We start from the raw sequence: 25024 nt of genomic DNA, 5'->3' as shown, positions 1-25024 counted from the left end.
CTCTTACTGCCTAAGAAGTAGGGACCTGGCAGGGGTTGGTGGCACAGGCTTGAAACCCTAGCTACTCCAGAGGACTGAGGAAAGAGGATCAAGAGTACAAGGCCAGCTTGGGAAACTTGAGACCCTGTCCCAAAACAAGTAAAGGGAGGGCTTGGGATATTAACTCATGGTATAAGCTTGCCTACCATAGGGGCAAGGCGCTGATTTCCTTCCTTATCACTAAAAGTAAGGACCTGCGGTAGTCTAAATGTAAGTGGCCCCCATCAGCTCATAGGTGGTGGCACTATTAGGAGGCATGGTGCTGTTGGAGGAAGTGTGTCACTGTGGAGTGGGCTATGAGGTTTCCTTTGCTCAAGCTACTCTCTGTGTGCCACTTAGTTCTCTTCCTGCTGCCCCAAGATCAAGATGTAGGACTCTCAGCTCCTTCTTCAGCACCATGTCTGCCTGCAGGCCACCATGCCCTGCCATGATGATAATGGACTGAACCTCTGAAACTGTAAGTCACCCCATTGAATGTTTTCCTTTATAAATGTCCTGGTCATGGTGTCTCTTCACAGCAATAAAAACCCTAAGGCAGGACCTAACGAATAATCTTTTACTACATAAATAGCTCCCAGTGAAATATCCTTGAAGAAAGCCTCTCACAAAACTTAAAATGACTCTACGTCCATAACCAGTACTGATTAATCAGGAAGAAATCAGTTAGCTAATAAACGTTAAATGGTTATAAATTCAAGTTGTCATCACCATCCTGTTATTCTTCTAGCCCTTGGTCTCTACAAATCTCTTGCTCAAATGGCAGTCAGAATAAGGCAAACGGCTAGTACACAGCACAAGGTTTCTCCATAGTAATAGCATAGAAGTCAGCAGCAGCAGCAGCAAAACTGACAGAATTTACCCAGGAAACAAACACTGAGCTGTGTGACTCCAGTGTGGGGGAAGGAGATTAGTGGAGAAGAGTATATCCCACACACAAAAGATACAAGCACAAAGAAACTGGAAAAGCCTACAGTAAATTATCTGTGCAAAATAAACTAGCAAAAATTTAGCATTTATATTCAAATATAAATAAAGTTGGGTCAAAAATAAAAAACCTGTCCACTCAGAGCAGACTATTAGTTACCCTACATTATCACCAAATAACACTCATTCTCCAGTCTCTGCTAGAATTTGCTTCCACCTCAAGGGAACAAAAAGGGGGAGATGCTGGGCGGTGGTGGCACACGCCTTTATTCCAGCACTCTGGAGGCAGAGGCAGATGGATCTTTGTGAGTTTGAGGCCAGCCTGGTCTACAGAGCGAGATCCAGAAGAGGCTACAGAGAAACCCTGTCTCAAAAAAAAAAGAAAAGAACCAAAAAGGGGGAGAGAAGGAAGAGACACTGACAACAGTTCCTAACCTGGACATTCTCTTCTGAGCATCAGCAATGGTATGGAAATCCAACAGCTGACCTTACACAACTGAAACGACACAACACCAGAAAGTGAACAGCTCTGGAAGCTGGGCTTGGGGCAGCAGTGCACAACTTTAATCCCAGCACTCCAGAGGCAGAGGCAAGGCAGGTGGGTCTCGTGAGTCTGAGATCAGTCTGGTCTACACAGTCAGTTGTAGGTCAGCCAGAACTACATAGAAACACGCTCTCTCTCAAAAACAAAACTGGGGAAGAAAAGTCCAATTAGTCACCTCCATTTTGTTAGAGATGACCTCAGCTGACACAAATTAGTGAACAGACTTTAAATACATACCAAAAGCACATTCTAATCAACTGTAATCCCTTTATTTTCAATAAAACCACAAACTAGACTCCTCTTCAACATTTGTTACCATGTGTTGTAAGTAAGTGCAGGAAAAGAAAATCAAAATGATCCACCCAAAAGCTGTTCAGAAATTTAGTCCTTTTCTTGAAAGGTAGGTACAAAGGTCCTTGATTTGATCTAACACAGAACTAATGTTACATTTAAATTTAAAGCTAATATGCTTTGAATCACATAATGAAATATACTCAGATCAAGTCCTTTAACTAGGTCTCACCTTTTGAAAGGAATAAAAGTTTCTATAAAATTCAAGCTCTCTGCATACAAGTTAGAAACCCTCAGACATAGAAGTACAGCTATAACAGCCCTAACAGGAAGGCTGAGGCACAAGGCTTGAGAGTTCAAGGCCAGCCTGAACCAGACCAGGCTACATAGGGAAATCCTGTTTAAATGAGGAAGAAAAAAATACCGCCTATCTAGCCATTTGCCTAGAGAAAAAAAATTAGCATCCATCCTTCTAAGTCTTGTTGTTTTTATGGGGAGGAGGGGGCAGCTGGTGGTGGTGTTTTTGAGCCAGACTCCTGCTATGGAACTCATTGAGATCCACCTGCCCAACTTCCTAAAATAAATACAGTTGTTGTTGGGATTTTTGTGGTGTGTGTTTTGGGGTTTTTGTTTGTTTGTTTATTTGGTGTGTGTTGTTTTTGAAACAGGGTCTCACTATGTAACCCTGGCTGTCCTAGAACTCACTCTGTAGATCAGGGTGGCCTCAAACTCAGAGATCTGCCTGCCTCTGCCTCCCTAGTGATGGAATCAAAAGCATGCACCACTGCACCCAACTCAAGCTTTAAAAGGGGCAGAAGAACTGGCTGTCACCACACTAGTCTAGAGAGCTGAGTTTAACTCCCAAATCCACATAAAGATGGAAGGAAAAAAACAACTCCAACATAGAAACCAGTTGTCCTCTGACCTCCTTACTCAAGACCTGGCACTAACGCAAATACGTGTAAACACACACAAAATAGTAAAAATTTAAAAAGCCAGGAAATGGTTGGCATATGCACATGTCAACATTTGGAGGGTGGAGACATGAGGATCAAGAATTCAAAGTCATCATTGGCTATATAAAAAGTTGGACTTTAGGCTACATGAATTAGATTGTCTGGAATGAAAGGGAGGACTGGAGATACAGGCCAGTGGTTAACAGCATCTGTTCTTCTAGAGGAGGCTAGTTCAATTCCAGTACCCATGTCAGGCAGTTCACAACTGCCTTTAACTCCAGTTTCAGTGGATCCAATGCCCTCTTAGACAAGGCACAGAGACACATACACAGGAATAAATCATTTCTTTTAAAGCTCCTGCCTCCAAGGTCCTACCTGTTGAATTCCTGTCCTGACTTCTTTCATGTGGAAGTGTAAGACAAATAAGCCCTTTCCTCTCCAAATTGCTTTTGGTGGTATTATCAAAGCAAAAGTAACCCTAAGATATACATTGTATAAAATTCTCGGAAAAACAGTATAGTACTGTGAGCCGCCATGTGATTGCTGGGAATTGAACTCAGGACCTTTGGAAGAACAAGCAGTTCTCTTAACCTCTGAGCCATCTCTCCAGCCTCAACAGTATAGTACTGTGACAGAGGAAACTGCCTTATCAATACTGCCCAAGTCATAAGCTAATTTTGACTTCACAGTCCACAGTATTATCTTTATTTTAGGTGTGTGTTGCCTGCATTTATGTATATGAACCATGTGAGTGCCCAGTCATGAAGGCCAGAAGAGTGTCAGATCTCCTGGAACTGGAGTTACAGACAGTTGTGAACTACCACATGGGTATTGGGAACTGAAACTGGGTCCTCTGAGAAGGACCAAGTGTGCTTAGCCTGAGCCATCTCTCCAACCCCAACATCTTTATTTTAAAGATAGGAAAATAGCACCAGAAACATAAAGGTCACAATGGTGATAACAAATTTTAAGCCTGGCACGCCAAGCTGTCACAACTTTTCTTCCAAGCTGTGTCTCATGTAAAGCACACCATTTTTTTCAGCCAGGCAGTGGTGGTGGTGCACGCCTTTAATCCCAGCACTTGGGAGGCAGAGCCAGGTGGATCTCTGTGAGTGAGGCCAGCGTGGTCTACAGAGTGAGATCCAGGACAGGCACCAAAAACTACACAGAGAAACCCTGTCTCAAAAACAAAAAACAAAAACACCATTTTTTCAAACCATTAAGTTTCCATTTTAAGGATTCTACAATCAAAAAATCAAGTCTCAAATTTTTATCAAACTTTCCTCCTCCTTCTCTTTGGTTTTTCATGAAAAGGTTTCTGTTATGTGTAGACCAGACTTGACTCAAACTCACAAGAGATCTACTAATCTGATTGCTTCTTCTGCCTCCCCCGCCCCCAGCTGAAAACCGAACCCAGGGCCTTGTGCTTGCTAGGCAAGTGCTCTACCACTGAGCTAAATCCCCAACCCTCTTCTGCTTCTGCCTCTTGAGTACTGGGATCAAAGGCGTGCACCACTACAGCCCAGCAAACTTTTCTTGGTTCTATTTTCCTTCACTGTTAGCCATTTCAGTTTGTCAAGGCATATCAAACAAAATTGTGGGTAAATCAACAGCAATCAACTTTGGGATCTGTTAGAAATTCAACTCAGAAAGCCAGGCACAGTGGCTCACACACAAGATTTCAATTTAGGAAAATAAGGAAGATGATCCAAACAAGTTTACAGACAATCTAGGCAACAAAAAGAATTCCAGACTAACCTCAACTAAGTAAAATGTGGTCTTTAAGGAAAAAAAAAAAAAGGTTAAAATTATCTAATCTAAGCCCTAAAACTAAAAAACTCATAGAGGGAAAATTTTCTGTCATTAGATTTGATAATGGACATGACAGCAGGCCATCCACCAAAAGTGAAAACAGACAAATGAGCTCAAACTTAAGAATCTCTGTGGTTCAGAGGTCCCAACAGTCAGGTATGATGCACATGCCTACAATCCCAACATTCAGGAGGCAGAGCAGGATTGCTGCATGTCTGAGGCCACCCTGGTAGTCTACACAGTGAAACTTGTGTCTTTTAACAAAAAAAGGTGGGAAGTAGCCAATTAACAACATGAAAAGCAAGCTACACCATGGGAGAAAATATCTGCAAATCATCATAAGGAGTTAGGAACTTGTAAATTGAAGTAGTTCTTTTGCCCCTCATTGTAATAACACAGAATCCAGGCGCTGGGCAGTGGTGGCGCACGCCTTTAATCCCAGCACTCCTTGGGAGGCAGAGCCAGGCAGATCTCTGAGTTCCAGGCCAGCCTGGTCTACAGAGTGAGATCCAGGACAGGCATCAAAACTACACTGAGAAACCCTGTCTTGAAAAAGCCAAAAACGAAAAAAAAGGAAAAAACAAAAACAAAAACAGAATCCAGGCAAGGGTCACACCAGTAAGTTACAACCCAATTGGAAGCCCAAATATGAAACTGAGACAGGAAGTTCAACCCCAGCTATACACCAAAACTTTGTCTCAACAACTGGGGCGAGGGAAGCTCAATTAGTTTCATCTAGCATGCATGAAACTCGGGGTTCAATCTCCAGCACCACATTATAAGTGTGTTTTTGAGGGGTGAAGGGGGATACACATCTGTCACCCCAGCACTTGGAGATAAGTGAATCAGAAGTAGTTCTGGTCATCCCTGGCTCTACCACAAGTTAAGGCCAGTCTGGGATACAAAAGACTGTCTCAAAATCAAAACAAAACCAAAAGGGGAGGTAGGGGACACACTATTAATAGAGACCAATCTAGGCTATATAGCAACATTACAAACAAAAATAGGGGCAGGAGCAGTGGATCAGTGGTTAAAAGAATTTGCTATTCTTCCAGAGGACCTAGGTTCAGTTCCTAGTACCCACGTGGCAGCTTACAACCACTATAACTCCAGTTCCAGGGGAGCTGACTCTCTATTGACTTCTGAGAGCACCAGACACACATGTGGTACACATATATACAGACAAAAAACACACATATAAAATAAAATACATTTTAAATTAAAAACAAAGGCTGGGGCCAGACGGTGGTGGCGCACACCTTTAATCCCAGGTGGGTCTCTGTGAGTTCAAGGCCAGCCTGGTCTACAGAGTGAGATCCAGGACAGGCACCAAAACAGGCACAGAGAAACCCTGTCTCAACCAAAACAGGCACAGAGAAACCCTGTCACAAAAAAAAACAAAAACAACCCAAAAGCTGGGTGTTGGCATGGCACATGCCTTTAATCTCAGCACTGGGGAGGTAGAAGCAGGCAGATCTGAGTTTGAGGCCATCCTAGTCTATAGAGTGAGTTCCAAGACAGCCAGGACCACACAGACAAAAAAACAAACAAAAACTAAAAAAACAAACAACAACAACAAACAAAACCCTAGGGAGATGAAGAGATGGCTTGGCAATTAAGAGTGCTTGCTGGGCTCTTCCAAAGGACCAAAGCCCACGTTTGGCCCCCAGTTACCCACATAGGACAGACAGCTCACAACCACCACCTGTAACTCCAGCGTCAGGGTATCCAGCACCCTCTTCTTGCCTACGTGGGCAGGTACACACATGTGACATACACAGATACATACCCATACACATAAATAAAAACAAATCATAAAAGCAAAATTTGTGTGGCTACTAAAACAAAAACCAGGTCCAACAAGATGGCTCAGCAGGTAAAGATGCCTGCTGCCAAGTCTGAGGACCTGAGTTCCAGGACCTCCTTAACAGAAGGAAAGAACCAACCCTACCTCCCCAACACCCATATGGTGGGAGAAAACTGAATCCCCAAAACTGTCTTTTGGCTTACTTTTAACACACCTGCACATACATGCACAAGTAAATATATTTTAAACAAAAATCACAGAAACAAGTATTGTAAAGCTCATAAAAACTGGAATGCTTATCAATGCCAATGAGTTATAAAATGGCATAAGTGGGCTTGAGATGTTGCTCAGTCTGTAGAGTACTTGCTTTTAATACGCAAAGCTCTGGGTATCGGTCCAATCCCTAGTACCACAAAAACCTGGAGTGGTGATGCGCCTCTGACATCATCGTATGTGGGAGGTGGAAGCAGGGGAAATCAGACTTTCAAGGTCACCCTCATATTTATAGCAGATTCAAGACTAGACTGGGATAGATAGATGACTTAATAGTTAAGAGCATTTCCTGCTCTGCCAGGAGTTACTTCAGTTCCCCGCACCCATATCAGATAGCTCACAACAGCCTGTAACTCTAGCTCCAGAGGATCCAATGCCCTCTTCTGGCTTCTGTGGGCACTTCCACACATGTGGCATACATATTCATATTCTCATTCTCTCTGTGTAGTCCTCCCCAACCCCCCCAGCTGAGGACTGAACCCAGGGCTAGGCAAGCCTCTACCACTGAGCTAAATCCCCAAGCCTCTCATTCTCTCATATTCGCGCTCGCTCTCTCTCTCTCTCTCTCTCTCTCTCTCTCTCTCTCTCTCTCTCTCTCTCTCTCTCATCCTAACACTTGGCAGAGGCAGGCAGATCTCTGAGTTTGAGGCCGGCCTGGTCTACATAGCCAGTTTGAGCTACATAAGAATACCTATCTCAGAAACAAACAAACAAACACCCTGAACCTCAAAACATCTCTGGACCTGGGAACTCAAGCATAGGATAAGGATTGTGAACATATAAGCAAAAGAAATGAAAGCAAATCTTGAACGGGCCAGGCATGTGACACAATTTCTGTAGCACTTACATACTAAGTTGGAGGCTGGCCAGGGCCACATCTGTAACAAGGCTGTCACAACAACAAAACCCAAAAGAAAAAGAACAGTAACACTACATTTAAAACCACTCAGTTGTGTTTTTAAATGGATAAATTATATGGTATGTGAACTACAAGAAAGCAGATGAAAGAATTTAATCAAATCCTATTACTCCCTGGTTTAAAGAGTACAGAGCTATTTGTCAGGAAGACCCAAATCCTGAGCAGAGGAGCCTAGGCTCTTGGTTCCTCCAAATGACAGCTGTCCGGTCGTAGTCCCCGCACCCCCACCCCCACCCCCACCCCACCACTGTTAATCATCTAACAGCCTACTTCCTTATTAGGTCCAGTATCTCAGTAAAACAGAGTTAAAGAAGCTAGTACCCACACTCTAAATTTGACAACAGAACCCAAATCTTCGTTTAAAAAAAAAAAAAAAAAAATCACACAATGGACATAAACACAATAAATGTTAGGTCTCTGTTTATTTCCTGTCTTACTTTTCTGACCCACATATTTAAAAGAAGGATTTCTCTGCTCCTATGCTGGAGTATCTATCTACTGGCCTATCTCATATGAACAGAAACTATTGAATACAGAGCATTATTTAAAATGTGTCTAGGGGCTGGTGAGATGGCTTAGAGAACCTGGGTTTGAATCATAGTTCCTACAGTGGCTCAAAACAGTCTCTAACTCCAACTCCTGGGCGTTCAACACCCTCTTCTGATCCTCTGAGCAGTAGTCACATGGTAGTGTACACACAAACAAGCTGGAAAAATAACATATGCTTAGGCATAAAATGTGGTTGGTAAGACAAACCAAGCCAGGTGGGAGGTGGTGGTGCAGCCTTTAATCTCAGCACTTGGAAGGGAGAAGCAGGTGGATCTATGTGAATTCGAGGCCAGACTGGTCTACAGAGTGGATTCCAGGATAGCCAAGGCTGTTACATAGAGAAACCTGGTCTCAAACAAAACCAAACAAACCAAGCCTACTTCCTACTATTAAAGCTTAAAAATATCACAGCCAGGTGTAGAGACACAATCCTGTAATTCCAGCACTTGGGAGAGAGAGACAGGAGGTCAGGAATTCAAGATGGGGGTGGAGGGGCACATCACCAAACTGATTAGGATAAGCCAACTATGGTAAATAATAAATGCTTCTTCACCACATGTAAGACAGGCATGGTGACACATGCCAGTAATCCAGCACTTGGGGAGCTGAGGCAAAACTGCAGTAAATTTCAAGGCCAGGCTAACCTACAAAAGAGGAATCTGCTCCCAGGAAAAAGAAAAGGGTATGTGCTAGGAAGACAACTCAGTGGTACACAGCATGCCTACCACCTGTGGGAGGCCATGAGCCATTCCCAACATCACAAAAAACAACAAACAACAAAAAGCTGAAGATTAAGTAAAGACAAATTTTGGAAGATATGGTGGTATACACCATAATTCCAGCATTTGGGAGGTAGGCCAGTCAGGATTACATAGGAATACCCCATCTTTAGGGGGTAGTGGGGGTATAAAATTGCAACCCCCCCAAAAAAAAACTTAACAATCTCTAAAAGGTAAGATTTCACCTGGGTGGTGGTGGCACACACCTTTAATCCCAGCACTTGGGAGGCAGAGGTGGGCGGACCTCTGAGTTTAGGGCCAGCCTAGTGTAAAGACTGAATTCCAGGTCAGGGCTACAGAGAGAAATCCTACTTCAAAAAAACAAAACAAAACAAAAAGTTAAGATTTCTTCCTGTTTGACTTACCTGTACCTTTTATAATGAACCTGCAACTTCAGTAATAAGAAGAGTATGTAGGGCTGGGCAGTGGTGGTGCACACCTTTATTTCCAGCAGTTGGAGGGCAGACACAGGAGCTCTGTGAGTTCAAGGCCAGCCTGATCTACAGAGTGAGCTCCAGGGCAGCCAGGGCTACAAAAACAAACCGTGTCTCAAAACAAACAAACACAACAACAAAAAGTGTAGAAAAATCAATAAGACCGAGCAGTGGTGGCACACACCTTTAGTCCCAGCACTTGGGGGGACTGTAAGTTAGAAACCAGCCTGGACTACAGAGTAAATTCCAGGACAGCCAGGGCTTCACAGGGAAATCCTGTCTCAGGGGAAAAGAAAAAGAAAGAAAAAAATCATCTGGCTCCAATTTTCACTATCTGGCCAGCTGTCCACATGTAAAGTCACAGAGAAGAGGAACTAACACCATGTGAGATGGGCACCAATCCCTACAGGATTTTGAAGACTAAAATAAACTAAGGATCAAAATGAAAGAGTGATTTGACCAACTAGTAACCAACTGCAAAAAGATGTCTATAATGCAGGCTCACTTCAAGCCCAGAGCCCTTCCATTCCATCACATCTTAAAGGGCAAATCAGCATCATTGTCGTGATAGCAATTGTTTCATTTAAAAAAAAAAATGCAAGACAAGCAAACCTCTGGTAGGAGAATGTTCTAAGAGCACTTGCTACAACAACCTTGGGCAAAGAAGTCACTTTATCTTTTGAGGTCACCCGAAAAGCAAAAGCACAGAAAAGATGTGTCAACTATCTGGAACAGCCCCTCCTGGATCCTTAAGAATATCCAAAGGGTAAGAATGAATGAGAAAAGCGGCGACCTGTGCTCTAGAGCCAAGAGCCATTCTTAAGAGAAACAGGTGGTGGAGAAGAAGGAACCAAGATGAACCATAAGCCTGAAGGCAAAAGCAACAGCTCAAAGTCTCAGCTTTGCTCTACCAGAAGCACTGCCTCAGTCTTCCCGAAGTCATGATCAGAAGCCGCGCTCACTCAATAAAGCTAAAATACGAGAGAAAAATCAGTGCAGCTGAGGTCTGTCCAGCCTAACCTCCGTGATAGCCCAAGTACACTTGTTAATGCCAAAACCAGAAAGAACTCTCAGCGATGCCATTTAAAAACACCTTCATTCTCTCTAAGGATTTAAAGAGAAAATGAAACTGTGGAAAAGGTGAAAAAGTGCAATTAAAACCTCTTCAATTCAGAGAATCGAAGACAGAGAAGAGACCTTTCAAAGGTGAAGTTCCGGTAAAGCGTGCAAAGGGTGTTTGTAACCTCAACACTGCAGACATTACGAACAGACTACACGCACTTTAAAACTGATCAACAGCCTTTATACAGCATTACCTCTGAGGACCAGAAAGATTCCGTTTTGCGAAAACAGACTCTGACCAAAAATCTCACACTTTCCACCCGGGAATCAGTCTCTAAGCCAATGAGAAGCTCCTTGAGAGCATATGCAATGGTCTGAGAGAATTAAAACAACATCCTGCCGGGACGACCAAAAACCAAGACACCACCGACTTTTAAATCCAAAGCCTGGTAACTAGCGAAGAAAGCGCATTTCGAGAGCTGTCCGCGCTCCTGGGTGCGAGATTCGAGCCCTGCTACTAGGCCTTGACTGGGTGAGCACCTGATGTGGGGGGGGGGGGGGTAGGGCGAGCCAAGGCGGACCCACTGCGAGAGCAGAGGGAGCTCCGGAGGTTGGAGAGGAGCGCTGCCTCCCAGGGGCGGGAATCTGGGGCACCCCCGGGGGTGGGCACCCAGAACACGTGGGGCGACAGGGTCGGGGAAGAGGCACCTCGGGCAGACAGCCGGGATCTCACCCGGCGGACCCGAAAGTGGAGGACCCGGGTGCCGTGCAAGGGAACCAAGCCCTCGGGGCCTGGAAAGTGAAGGCAAAGGGCAAGGGAGGCAGCCGGGGCAAGGCCACGAGGAGGGCGGGTCTCCCTGGGAGCAGGGGCACGCGCCGGGCGGACGCGAATGGGCCCCGAGTTGCGAGCAGTCCGCGGCCTTGTCCCCGGGGTGCGGGGAACCGGGAGCGACCGCGCCCGGAGGGCCCTGTGACCCGCAGCTGCCCGAACCGGACCCGCCCCGCGGCGCCTCCCTCCAGCCTCCCTCTTCCCTCCCTCCACCCCGCGCGGCCCGTTATCCTGCGGCCGCCGCACTCACCAGCGGCTGCACCTGAGCCTGCCGCTGCCTCAGCTGCTGCCTGCGCCTCCGCAGCCGCCGCCGCCGCCGCCTCGCTGCTGAGGCCGAGTCCCGGGGGAGCCTCCGCGTCCCGCCGCCGCCGCCGCCGCCTCTGCCACTGCCGCCGCCGCCGCCGCCAGAGCAGAACACCCCAAAATGGCGGCACTTCCGGCACCTACCACCGGCGGGGAGGGCCGCGGAGGAGGGGGGCGGGCGGCTAAGGGGAACGTACCACCGCGGCGCCGCCCGCCAGCGCCGAGCCGAGAGGAGCGCCGCGCAGGGGCGGGCCGAGGGCCGGCGCTGCAGCGCCCCCTCTTGGCTGAGCCGGGGAGGAGCAGCCGCCCCGAAACCCTGGGGGCCGCGGGCGGAGCCCTCAGCCCCGGGAGCTGCAGGGGCGCATCTCTTTGTCTCAGAGCTGTACGAGAGGGGAGACCTCCCCGGCCTGGGAATTGAAGTTCTGGCCTCAGCGCACCGCACCTCCGGGACCTCTGGCGGGCAAGCACCGCTGCTTGGCACTGAAAGTACTTATAAATAAATATCTGATTGATGAATGAATGAGCTGAATGGTGCTTGGCTAGCCCTGGACACGGGCACACCCTCCTTTTTTTTGCACGACGGCGGCCGTACAGACAACGGCATCCAACGGCCTTCCTTCTTTGCTGGTATGTGGAATGTGTGTTGCAAGCTTTTAGAGTTAGGAAAGTGCCTTGTACAGAGATGACGATCAGCGGTGAGCGTGCACAATCTGGCGAAAATCCCTGCGGCACCAGGAAGCTCTTAAGTAGTCTGTTAAAGAGACTACCCAGCCCAAACCTACTCTTCCTAGGAAAAAAAATTAACAATAAAATGTTTTTTAACATTCCACACACCACCCCTTCTAGGATTCAGGATTCCTACCCTGGGTCTAAATGAATTCACACATTACAGTTTGTTGTTTATTCCACAAAGTCTAGACAATGAAATGGAAGACAATGAAATGCAGATCGAGGGACAAAACTTAGTTCTGGAGGTCTGGGTTTCATTAGTTTACAAATTACTCATTGATTGGCAACAATTTCTCTTTATCACTTCGCTTCCTAGAGCAAATAATTTGTACACTCACAAATGCCAATTATATTCTACCTTAACACACACACACACACACACACACACACACACACACACACACACACACACACGAGCAAGCAGGCCCCCAATCAGAAGCCAAGGGTTTTCACATGTGCTGGAGGCACAAACAATCATGTAGAGCAAAACAGCCCTTAAAAGTTGCACATTACCAAATTACCTAATTGCACTGTAAACCTTTGGGTTGTTTTTTTGTTTGTTTGTTTTTGTTTTTTTTGTTTTTCGAGACAGGGTTTCTCTGTGTAGCTTTGCGCCTTTCCTGGGACTCACTTGGTAGCCCAGGCTGGCCTCGAACTCACAGAGATCCACCTGGCTCTGCCTCCTGAGTGCTGGGATTAAAGGCGTGTGCCACCACCGCCAGGCCACCTTTGGGGTTTTTGAGACAGGGTTTCATGTGCCCCAGGGTGGCCTTGAACTGTAAAGGAAGATGACCTTGAGCTTCTGAGTCTCCTGCTTCTGCCTACCAACTGATAAGATAACTGTCATCTAGGCCTGATTTTATGTAAATCAAACTTAGAACTCTGTTCATGCTAGGCGAGCACTCTACCAAACTGAACTGCATCACACCACTGTAGCATATAGTTTTAGATACATTCATGATGCTGAAATGCAAACTTATTCTTTTTTGTTGTTGTTTTGTTTGTTGAGACAAGTTCTATGTAGCCCTGACTTCCGGAAACCTGCTATGTAGACGAGGCTGGCCTTGAACTCACAGAGATCCACCTGCCTCTGCCTCCCAAGTGCTGGGATCAAAGGCATGCCCTACCACCACCTGGCAATACCTTTTATTTGTTTGACTGGTTTGGTTTGGGGAGATAGGGTTCTCACTATGTCAGCCAAATTGGACTTGAACTCACAGCAATCCTCCTGCCTCAACCTAATTGTCTGAATTACAAATGAACACCACTGTGCTCTGACAAATGTCTGCCTTGTTAGTTCATCCTTATCTGACTACCCTATTTTTATTTTATGTGTATGGGTGTTTTGCCTACATATGTCTTCTTCACATGCATGCAGTGCCCAAAAAGGCCAGTAGAGAGCTTCAGATACCCAGGAACTGGAGTTACAGACTTTTACCAGAACTAGGATTACAGACTGTTGTGAGCCGCCAGCTGGGTGCTAGGAATTGAATTCCAGATTCTCTGAAAGAGTAGCTGGTGTTCTTAACCACAGAGCCACCTCTCCAGTCCATGACCACATCATTTTAAATCACACACACACACACAGGGCAGGAGAGATGACTTAGCTCATAAGGATGCCTGCCATCAAGCCTGACTACCTGAATTCAATCTCTGGAACCCACATAATGGAAGGAAAGAACTAACTCCAGCATGTTGTCCTCTGACTTCTACATATGTGCCCACACACATACACAGAAATAAACAAATAAATGTGATTATTTAACTTTTTATTTTTATGTGCATTGGTGTTTTGCCTGCATGTATGTCTGTGTGAGGCTGTCAGATCCCCTGGAACTGGAGTTACAGACAGTTATGAGCTGCCATGTGAGTGCTGGGAATTGAACCTGGGTCCTCTTGGAGAGCAGTCAGTATTCTTAACCACTGAGCCATCTCTCCAGCCCCAAATAAATGTGATTCTAAAAATTAAAAATAATCACTGATGTTACTAAGAGTACAAAAGGAGTGAGAAAGTTGAGCTGATAAGAAGGAGACCCAGTAAGGTTATTCTTCCAAGTTTTCAAATGGCCTTTTTGTCTTCATGTGGTTGGTTGATGGGAATAGGGTTAGAGATGTCAAATGAATTAGTTGCACATAAAAGACTAGGTTAGGCCAGGCAGTGGTGGCACACGCCTTTAATCCCAGCACTCGGGAGACAGAGCCAGGCAGATCTCTGTGAGTTCGAGGCCAGCCTGGTCTACAGAGCAAGATCCAGGAAAGGCACCAAAACTACACAGAGAAACCCTGTCTCAAAAAACAAAACAAAACAAACAAAAAAAAAAAAAAAAAAAAAAAAGACTAGATTAGGAAAAACTAGAGTGGCTATGAAAGATGAAACAAACTTCCTGAACAGAACATCAGTAGCACAGACACTGTGATTGATAATTAATAAATGGGACTTCATGAAACTCAAATTTTTCTGTAAGACAAGGGATACTGTCAATAGGACAAAACGGCAGCCTACAGAATGGGAAAAGATCTTCACTAACCCCACATCTGACAGAGGGCTGATCTCCAAAATATATAAAGAACTCAAAAAACTAGACATAAAAAAACAAATAATCCAATTTAAAAATGGGGTACATATCTAAACAGAATTCTCAACAGAGGAATCTCAAATGGCCGAGAACACTTAAAGAAATTTTCAACATCCTTAGCCATCAGGGAAATGCAAATCAAAATGACTCTGAGATTCCATCTTACACCTGTCAGAATGGCTAAGATCAAAAACACAAATGACAGCTTATGCTGGAGAGGATGTGGAACAAGGGGAAACACTCCTTCATTGCTGGAGGGAGTGCAAACTTGTACAGCTACATTGGAAATCAACATGGTGGTTTCTTAGAAAATTGGGAGTCAATCTGCCTCAAGATCCTGCCATCTGACTCATATACTCAAAGGATCCTCAATCATACCATAAGGTCGCTTGCTCAACTATGTTCATAGCAGCACTATTCATGATAGCCAGAACCTGGAAACAACCTAGATACCCCTCAACCAAAGAATGGAGAAAGAAAATGTGGTACATTTATACAATGGAGTATTACTCAACTGTTAAAAAGCAGTGACATCATGAAATTTGAAGGCAAATGGATGGAACTAGAAAAAAATCATCCTGAGTGAGGTAACGTAGACCCAGAAAGACAAACATGTTATGTACTCACTTATAAGTGGATATTAGCTGTAAAGTAAAATATAATCATGCCACATCCACAGACCCAGAGAGGCTAGGTAACAAGGAGGGCCCAAGTGGGGATGCATGGATCTCCCTGGGAAGGGGAAATAGAAGAGATCCTGTGGGTGTACTTGGGGCCAGTGGGGATGGGAACCTAAGGGATCAGGACAGTGAGGTGGAATGGAGGGGGAGAGTACTGAAAGAGATGACTGGAAAGGGGGAACATTTCAGGGTCAAGTAGAAACCTGGTGCAAGGGAAACTTGCAGGACTCTACAAGGATGACCCCAACTAAGACTCCTAACAATAGGGGACACATAGCCTGAACTGGCCAACTCCTGTGACCAGGCAAGACTTCCAGTGGAGGGATTGGGACACCAACTCAGCCACACAACTTTTGACCTATACTCTGCTCTGCCTATGGGATGTGCTGGGGTAAGGGTAGTGCAGAGATTGTGGGAGTGACCAATCAATGATTGGTCCAGCCTGAGACCCATGCCACGAGAGTGAGCCCACTCTAGAAAATGCCGGGAGCACCAGGACCCAGAGGCTGGACGGCCCAGAGACCTAGGATAGAAGCAAACACTATTGGAGAGAAAAAAAAAAATGTCAACATAATGATGCCTAATGATATTCTGCTATACTCATGGATTGGTGTCCTACCCAATTGTCATCAGAGAGGCTTCATCCAGCAACTGATGGAAACAGATGCAGAGACCCACAGCCGAACCTTAGGTTGAGCTCAGGGAGTCCTGATGAAGAGAGGGGGGAAGGATTGTCCAAGCCATAGGGGTCAAGGTCATCACAAGAAAGCCCACAGAAACAACTAACCTGGGCTCATAGGAGCTCACAGAGTCTGAACCAACAATAACCGGGGAGCCTGCATGGGACTGATCTAGGTCTCTACATATATGTGACAGTTGTGTAGGTTGGTCTACTTGTGGGACTCCTAACAACGGGAGCAGGGCTGTCCCTAATGCTTTGGCTTGCTTTTGGGAACCTATTCCTCATACTGGATTGCATTGCCCAGGCTTAATACAAGGCGAGGTACTTAATTTTACCAAAACTTGATATGCCATGCTTTGTTGATACCCATGGGAGGCCTGCCCCTTTCTGAACAGAAACAGAGGAATGGATGTGGGGGGAGGGGCAGAGGGGAGGTGGAAAGGAGGGGATGGGAGGAACAGAGGGAGTGGAAACTTCAGTCAGGATGTAAAATAAATAATTTTAATCTTTTTTAAAGGATGGAACAATTATATTTTAACTAGTTTTCTTTGTTTTGTTTTTGTTTTTTGAGACAGGGTTTCTCTGTAGCTTTGGAGCCTCTCCTGGAACTCACTCTGTAGACCAGGCTGGCCTCAAACTCACAAACATCCCCTGCCTCTGCCTCCCAAGTGCTGGGACTAAAGGCGTGCACCACTACTGCTGGGCTAAAATATTTAATCTTAACTCGATAATAATCAAGATACTCAGATGTGGAGCATGCTGGGGGTGCAGCTCAGTTGGCAGAGGGCTTAACTAGCATGCACGGATCTCCGGGTTTGATCCCCAGCATTAAATAACCCAGGTGTGCTGGTGCTTGTTTTTAATCCTAGCACCAAGGAGACAGAGGCAGGAAGAGTGTACCTGTTCAAGGCCAGCGGAGTATACACAGCCAGTCATCCAGAGCTACATGTAGAGATCCTATCTAAAAAAAAAAAAAAAAAAGTTGGGGGGCCCATCAGGATGTCTCTGTGGGTAGTTGCAGCCAAGCCCAATGACTCAGGTTTAATCTCCAGAACCCACACAGTGGAAGGAGCAAAGAACTGACTCCTGTAAATTGTCCTGACCTCCACAGTAACCACACCACTAGACACACACCTACACACATCAGACATACACAGACAGATAAATGTATTTAACAAAAAAAAGAAAGAAAGGAAGGAAGAAAGGAAGGAAGGAAGGAAGGAAGGAAGAAGGAAGAAAGAAAGGAAGAAAGAAAGAAAGAGAGAAAAGAAAAGCTGGGCGGTGGTGGCGCACGCCTTTAATCCCAAACTTGGGAGGCAGAGCCAGGCGGACCTCTGTGAATTTGAGGCCAGCCTTGATCTACCTAGTGAAGTTCCAGTACACTCAGGACCACATAGAGAGATTCTGTCTTGAAAAACAAAACAAAATAAACAAACAACACAGCTAGACATGGCTGATATACTCCTGAAATACCAGCACTTGGGAGGTAGAGGAGTGGAGGAGACTGGAGGAAAGAGGATTCTCAAGCTCAGCCTAAGCTACGGAGGCTTTGTAAGGCAGGTGGAGCTACATGAGACTTGTCTCAAAAAAAAAAAAAAAAAAAAAAATGGTTGGGATTGTTGGCAGCTCAGCCTTCCTTGAGTGAATCTAAACTAAACCTAAGTTTAGATCCCCAGAATTCACATCAAAAAAGGAGAAAAAAAATACAGAGCACAGTGGCACATATCTGTAATCCCATCTTCATCAAAATGGGAGGCAAAGACAGGCAGATTCTGGAAGCTCCCTGACCAGCTATTTTAGCCTACTTTGCAAAGTTCCAGGCCAGTGTAAGACTCTGTCTCAAACAAAAGGTTGAAGACACTTGAGGAACGATGCTCAAATGTGAAAGAATGACATGGTGCGGTGCATGCACAAACAAACACACAAGTGTACACATACACACAGGAACAGGCATACACACATGCATGTATACATGTGTACATACGTGCACACACATATATGCATGCCCATACCCAGAAAAATATTCAAATTAAGCCAGTGTGGTTCTTACCGCATTGGGAAATAAATACATTTCTTTTTAATTTTTACTAGCTCATTATAAAGGCTATTACAATGGGTACAGATGAATACACAATGAAAAGATGGCTAGAGTAAGATTTGAGGGAAGAGCTGTGAAATGTCCATGCTTTTTCTAGCAGGCGACTCTCCAGGGACCGCCACATGCTCAGGTTTCTGGAAGCTCTTAAATAATTAAACTGAAAAGGCTGACCAAGTTGTGAGGAGCAGATATTCCTAATGCATACAGATATAGCCATAATGGAAGGAATAACCATTTACACTAAAAATATCCACCTTAGCCAGTAAGATGGCTCAGCAGGTGAAAGCCTTTGCCTCCAACCTGATGTCATGTCTAGCTACACATTCATTTGGGTTGTGCACTGTGTGCACACACCTGTATCTACCACACATATATAACACACATAAAAATTCACATCTAGTTATATGAAATTCTACAGAACCGGGTGGTGGTGGTGGTGGTGGTGGTGGTGGTGGTGGTGGTGGTGGCACATGCCTTTAATCCCAGCACTTGAGAGGCAGAGGCAGGTGGATCTCTGTGAGTTCGAGGCCAGCCTGGTCTACAGAGCTGGTTCTAGGTTGGCCAAGGCTACACAAAGAAACCCTTTCTTGGAAAATAAAAAAATTCTACAAAATGCTCATCAATCAACAGTGCATCTGTGGTTGCCAGCCAATGAAGAGGAGAGGATAAAGAGGCTCCAGAAGACGCCAGTAAGTCAGGGAAAACAAGGACACTTCGGGGTGGAAAGACTGCGGCCGGCCCATTATTTTCATTAGACTGGTGGTTTCACAGATATAATACACACTTCAGAATTAATTAAAGTATATGTATATACTCTTGGTTTTTTGAAACAAGAGTCTCAATATGTAGCCCTGGCTGTCCTGGGACTCGCTATGCAGACCAGACTGGCCTCAGACTCATAGAAGTCTGCCTGCTTCTGCCTCCCGAGCGCTGGGATTAAAAGTGTGTACCATCACTTCTGGCCATAAAGCATATATTTTAAATATGTGCAGATACTCTATTTATTTGAGAGATAGGACTTCACATAGCCCATGCTGGCCTCCAACTTGACATGTAGCAGCTGAGGGTGACCTTAAACTCCTGATCCTCCTGCCTCTACCCTCCCCAGTGCTGGGTTTACAGGTGTGTGCCACTGTACCCACTCTATGCAGTGCTGAGGACCAAACACAGGATTTGGTGAATGTTAGGCAAGCACTTTACCAACTGTCTTAGTTAGGGTTTCTATTGCTGTGAAGAGACACCATGACCACGGCAAATAAAGAAAACATTTCATTGAGGTGGCAGCTTACAGTTTCAGAGGTTTAGTCCATTATCATCATGAAGAGGAGCATGGCAGTATGCAGGCAGACATGGTGCTAGAGAAGGAGCTGCTACATGTTGATATGCAGGCAACAGGAAGTAGACTGAGAGTCCTACATCTTGGAGGCAACAGGAAGTGGTCTATCTCACTGAGCATGGCTTCAGCATGTTTGAGACCTCAACGCCCGCCTCCACAGTGACAGACTTCCTCCAACAAGACCACACCTACTCCAACAAGACTGCACCTCCTAATAGTGCCACTCCCTTTGAGGGTCGTTTCCTTTCAAATAACCACACCAACCGAGTCATGTTCCCAGCCTCCCCACAACCATCACTATCCCCGTCCTTCCTTTTCATGCTTTGGACTTGAAGAACCTGGGTCAGTTGTACCTCTAGAATACCCTAATTTCTGGATTAGTCTGTTGCTCTCCCATGATGACATTTATCCTTTTATCCTCTGTATTCCTGCAAATGAAAGATGGACTTGAAGCCTGATTATGTTCCCATTCAAGTTTTGGGGTCTTTGTTTTTTTGAGACAGGGTTTCACTATGTAACTCTGTAGACCAGGCTGGCTCAAACTCACAGGGATTCACCTGCCTCTGCCTGGGATGATAGGCGTACGCCACCACCACCCAGCTAAAATGCTGAGTTTTTAGAGATTTATTTATTCCTATTTGATATGCATGGAGTTTTGCTTGCAGGTGTGCAGTACTCACGAAGATCAGAAGGATGGTAGACCCTAGGAACTCGTGTTACAGATGGTTGTGATCTGCCAGCTGGGTGCTGGGAACTGAACCCAGGACCTCTGCACAGGCAGTGAGTCCTCTTAACCACTGAGCCAACTCTCCTCCCCAAATGCTGAGTTTCGTTTTGTTTTGTTTTAAGATTTGTTTCATAACCGGATGGTGGTGGCACATGCCTTTAATCTCAGGCAGGGTGATCTCTGTGAGTTTGATGCCAGTCTGCTCTACAGAGCTAGTTCCAGGACAGCCAGGACCACACAGAAAAAAAAAAAAAAACTTGTCTAAGAAAAAAAATTAGTTTTATTTTGTATGCGTGGGTGTTTTTTTCTCCTTCCATGTGCATTCCGGGGAACTGGAATTATGATGGTTGTGAGCCACCATGTGGGTGCTGGGAATCGAACCTGGGTCCTCTAAAAGAACTGCCAGTGGTCTTCACTGCTAAGCCATCTCTCCAGCCTCCAAAAGCTAAGTTTGTTAATTGCCTTCTTCCTTTATTAACAGGACTTCTCCTTCTCCTCCTCCTCCTCCTCCTCCTCCTTTTTCTTCTTCTCCTTCTCTTTCTTCTTTTTTCGAGACAGGGTTTCTCTGTGTAGCTTTGTGCCTTTTCTGGAACTCACTCCAAGTGGGACTCAAACTCACAGAGATCTGCCTGGCTCTGCCTTCCAAGCACTGGGATTAAAGGCATCTGCCACCACCACCCGGCAACACGACATCTTCTATAAAGAACTTTTAGTTCCTCATCCTCACAAAAGGGAACTTTCCATCATCAAAAAGATATTTAATTATCCTGAAATGCAATTCAAAGAAGAAAAACAGAGGGCAGGAATCTTTGCCCATTTTGTTCACTGATGAATGCAAAGTACTAGGAGAGTGTCTGAAACATTCAGACTGAGCAACCCACTTCTTTTTTTCTTCCTCCTTCCCCACCCCTCCTTCTTTCCTGGTGTACGAAGTCCAGCCTGTCCTCCGACTCATTATACACATAGCTCAGGAGGATCTTCTCTTCCTGCTTTTCCTGCCTCTACCTCCCAGTGCTGTTGTTAGAGACACGAGCCACCAGACCCAGATCAGCCTTTTGGAAACCATATGTGCATAGAAATGGCATACTATTCATGACTCTCCTTGATGAAAAAAAGCAGGTTACCAAACAGTAAATAAAATTATATTTTAGATGCATTAAAAGTAGAATGGTGGGGGGCTGGAGAGATGCTCAGTGGTTAAGAGCACTGACTGCTCTTCCAGAGGACCTGAGTTTAATTCCCAGCACCCAAATGGCAGCTCACAAATGTCTGTAACTCCAGTTCAGAAGGGGATCTGACACCTTCATACCAGTGCACATAAAATAAAGCTTAAAAAAAAAATAGAATGGCGGAAAAGAAAGAAAGAAAGAAAGAAAGAAAGAAAGAAAGAAAGAAAGAAGAAAGGAAGGAAGGAAGGAAGGAAGAAAGAAAGAAAGAAAGAAAGAAAGAAAGAAAGAAAGAAAGAAAGAAAGAAAGAAAGAAAAGCCAGGCAGTGGTGGCACACACCTCCAATCCCAGCACTCAGGAGACAAAGACAGATCTCTGTGAGCTGGAGGCCAGCCTGGTCTAAGACAGCTAAGGCCACACAGAGAAACCCTATCTCAAAAAAAAAAAAAAAAAAAAAAATTCGAGGACTGGAGAGGTTGACTCAGATGTTAAGAGCACTTGTTGTTCTTGGAGAGGACCCAGGTTAGGTTCCCAGCACCCATATGGCAGTTCACAATCATCTATAACTTCAGTTCCAGAAGTCCAATGCCTTCTTCTGGTCTCCTTGGAATCCAGGCATGCATGTGGTACACAGACATACATGCAGACAAAACACCCATATACATAAAATAAACAAAATTTAAAAGAATAATATGCTGCCAGCTGGGCAAGGTGGCACACACCTTTAGTCACAGCACTGGAGAGGCAGAAGCAGGTAGATCTCTGAGTATGAGGCCAGCCTAGTCTAAACAGGGAGTTCCAGGACAACCAGGGCTACATAGTGAGACCCTGTCAAATGCCTCCCCCACTCCAAAATACAAACACTAAAATGTCATTTGTACACTTTAGATATTTTCTATATTAGTTTCAATATCAGTTTCTATATTAGTTGTTAAGTTTATTCCATGTTTCGGCTTATTATGAAAATGCTCATGGTGTGGTGGTAGTACATGGCTTTAATCCCAGCATTTAGGAGGCAGAGGTAGGCAGATCTCTATGAGTTTGAGTCCAGACTGGTCTACAGAGCTAGTTCCAGGACTCCCAAGGCTACACAAAGAAGCCCAGTCTTGAAAAAAAGAAGTCACAACACAAAACAAAAAAGAATTGTCTTCTTGGGGCTAGAGAAATGTGGAGAGATGGCTCAGCAGTTAAGAGCACTGGCTACTTACTTTTGCAGGGACCCTAGTTTGATTTCCAGCATTCACACTGAGGGTAACAACTGCCCATAACTCCAGTCCTATGGGTTCCAACGCCCTATTCAGCCTCCTTGGGCATTGCACCCAGGTGATGCCCAGGCATACATGCAGGCAAACACCCATGTGTGTGCCCATGTCTGAAAGCACACACACAGTTTTTTTTTGTTGTTGTTGTTTGTTTGTTTACTCTTTGCTCTTTGGGGGCCTGCCACCCAGCTCCCAAATAAATACACAGAGACTTATTCTTACTTATGAATGCCTGGTCTTAGCTTGGCTTGTTTCTAGCCAGCTTTTCTTAAATTAACCCGTCTCTCTTCTCCTCTGTTTTGCCTCTGGGATTTTTACCTTTCTTTATATTATATATCTTTCTTTCTTTATTTCTCTGTGGCTGGCTCTGTGGTTGGCCCCTAGCATCCTCCCCTTTTTCTCCTTTTCCCTACCTTTCCTCTCTCTCTTGTTCTCTAGTGTAGATTTCTTCTCCTATTCATTCTCTCTGCCTGCCAGCCCCACCTATCCTTTCTCCTGCCTAGTTATTGGCTGTTCAGCTCTTTATTAGACCAATCAGGTGTTTTAGACAAGCAAAGTAACACAGCTTCACAGAGTTAAACAGATACAACATAAAAGAACGCAACATGGGACTGGAGAGAGGACTCAGCTGTTGAGAGCACTGGCTGCTCTTCCAGAGGACCTGGGTTCGATTCCCAACACCCACATGACAGCTCACAACTGCCTGCAATTCTTGTTCCACGGCCTCCAACACCCTCACACAGACATACATGCAGGCAAAATAGCAATGTATGTAAAATACAAATAAATAAGTTATTTTAAAAAAATTAAAAGAATGCAACAATCTTTGCATCATTAAACAAATATTCCACAGCATGAATGAATGTAACACATCTTAAACTAATATTCCACAACACACACATTTTTTTTGTTTTACAAAAAAAAAAAAAAAAAGAATATTTTTGGGCTGGAGAGATGGCTCAGTGGTTGAGAGCACTGGCTGCTCTTCCAGAGGACCTGGGTTCAATTCTCAGTACATGGCAGCTCACCACTGTCTGTAACTCCAGCTCCAGGAGTTCTGACACCTTCACACAGACACACATGAAGGCAAAAACACCAATGCGTATGAAATAAAAAAAATAAAATAATTTTAAAAAGAGACTATTCTCTTTTTGAGGGATAAAGTCTCACTATGTTGTCCAGACTGGTGGTATTTATTTATATTTTCATTTTATATGTATGATAACTCATGAGCCTAGTGCCCTCAGAGGCCAGAAGAGAGCCTTGGGTCCCCTGGAACTGGAATTAGACATGGTTGAGAACCACCATACTGGTGCTGGGAGTCACACCTAGATCCTCTGGAACAGCAGCAGCTCTTAACTACAGAGTCTCTGGCCCTAAGGCAGGTTTTTTTTTTTTTTTGGACTTAAGGAATCTTCTTCCTTCAGCTTCCTGAATATTGGGACTACAGGCATATGTGTGCCTGGCTTATATTAGAGTCAAATACTATATATATTTTTTTTCTTTTTTGTGTGTTTTTTCAAGACAAGGATTCACTATGTAGTTCTGGCTGTCCTAGAACTCACTCTGTAGACTAGCCAACCTTGAACTCACAGAAAGGTCCACCTGTCTCTGCCTCCCAAGTGCTGGGATTAAAATCGTGTGCCACTATGATAGGCTTTAATATTTTTCTTCTGGTGAAAGACATGGAATACAGGAAAAAACATAAAGACAATAGTACTATGGAGAAAATTATTTTTCTTTTCTTTTGTTTTTTTGAAACAGGATTTCTCTGTGTACCTTTGGAGCCTATCCTGGAACTCGCTTTGTACACCAGGGTGGCGTCAAATTTACAGAGATCTGCCTGCCTCTGCCTCCTGAGTGCTGGGATTAAAGGCGTGTGCCACCACCGCCCGGCAAAAATTATTTTTCTTAATATTTAATATGTATTTTTCACACTATGTATATTCTGGTTTGGTCAGGTACGGTGTGGGACTTGATGTGAAGAAGGAGATTCTGAGAGTTGGTGGCAGTGCCATTAATCCCAGCACTGGGGGGGGGGGGCAGAGGCAGGAGTATCTCTTTGTTGTGTTTTGGGCCAGCCTTGTCTCCATAGGCAGTACAAGGCATTGAGGGCTACATAGTGTGCTATGGTCTCAACAAAGAAAGAAGACTAGATAGACCGCAGGCCATCCATCAGGCAGGTTCCCTGTCCACCAGCGCTCACCCCGGAGCCAGGTCCTGCAGGGCTTCCCCGGGCTTAGAGG

At 45.0% G+C, this 25024-nt stretch overlaps 1 protein-coding gene across 4 annotated transcripts in view; it reads right to left on the bottom strand.

Annotated features, from left to right (window-relative positions):
- Window positions 1-11728, bottom strand: part of Celf1 (CUGBP Elav-like family member 1) — an 83748-nt gene extending 72020 nt beyond the window's left edge. The window contains exon 1 of one of the 4 annotated variants that reach the window (XM_028878851.1): window positions 11469-11728. The gene's annotated coding sequence lies outside the window, so the exon portion shown is untranslated. The remainder of the gene's footprint in view (window positions 1-11468) is intronic. The other 3 variants (XM_028878849.1, XM_028878850.2, XM_028878853.2) reach the window with 3 other exon arrangements.
- Between the last annotated feature and the right edge of the window lie 13296 nt (window positions 11729-25024).

This window comes from Peromyscus leucopus, chromosome 4 (assembly GCF_004664715.2).
Source record: "Peromyscus leucopus breed LL Stock chromosome 4, UCI_PerLeu_2.1, whole genome shotgun sequence".
NCBI lineage: Eukaryota > Metazoa > Chordata > Mammalia > Rodentia > Cricetidae > Peromyscus > Peromyscus leucopus.
This window is presented reverse-complemented; position numbering and strand designations above follow the sequence as displayed.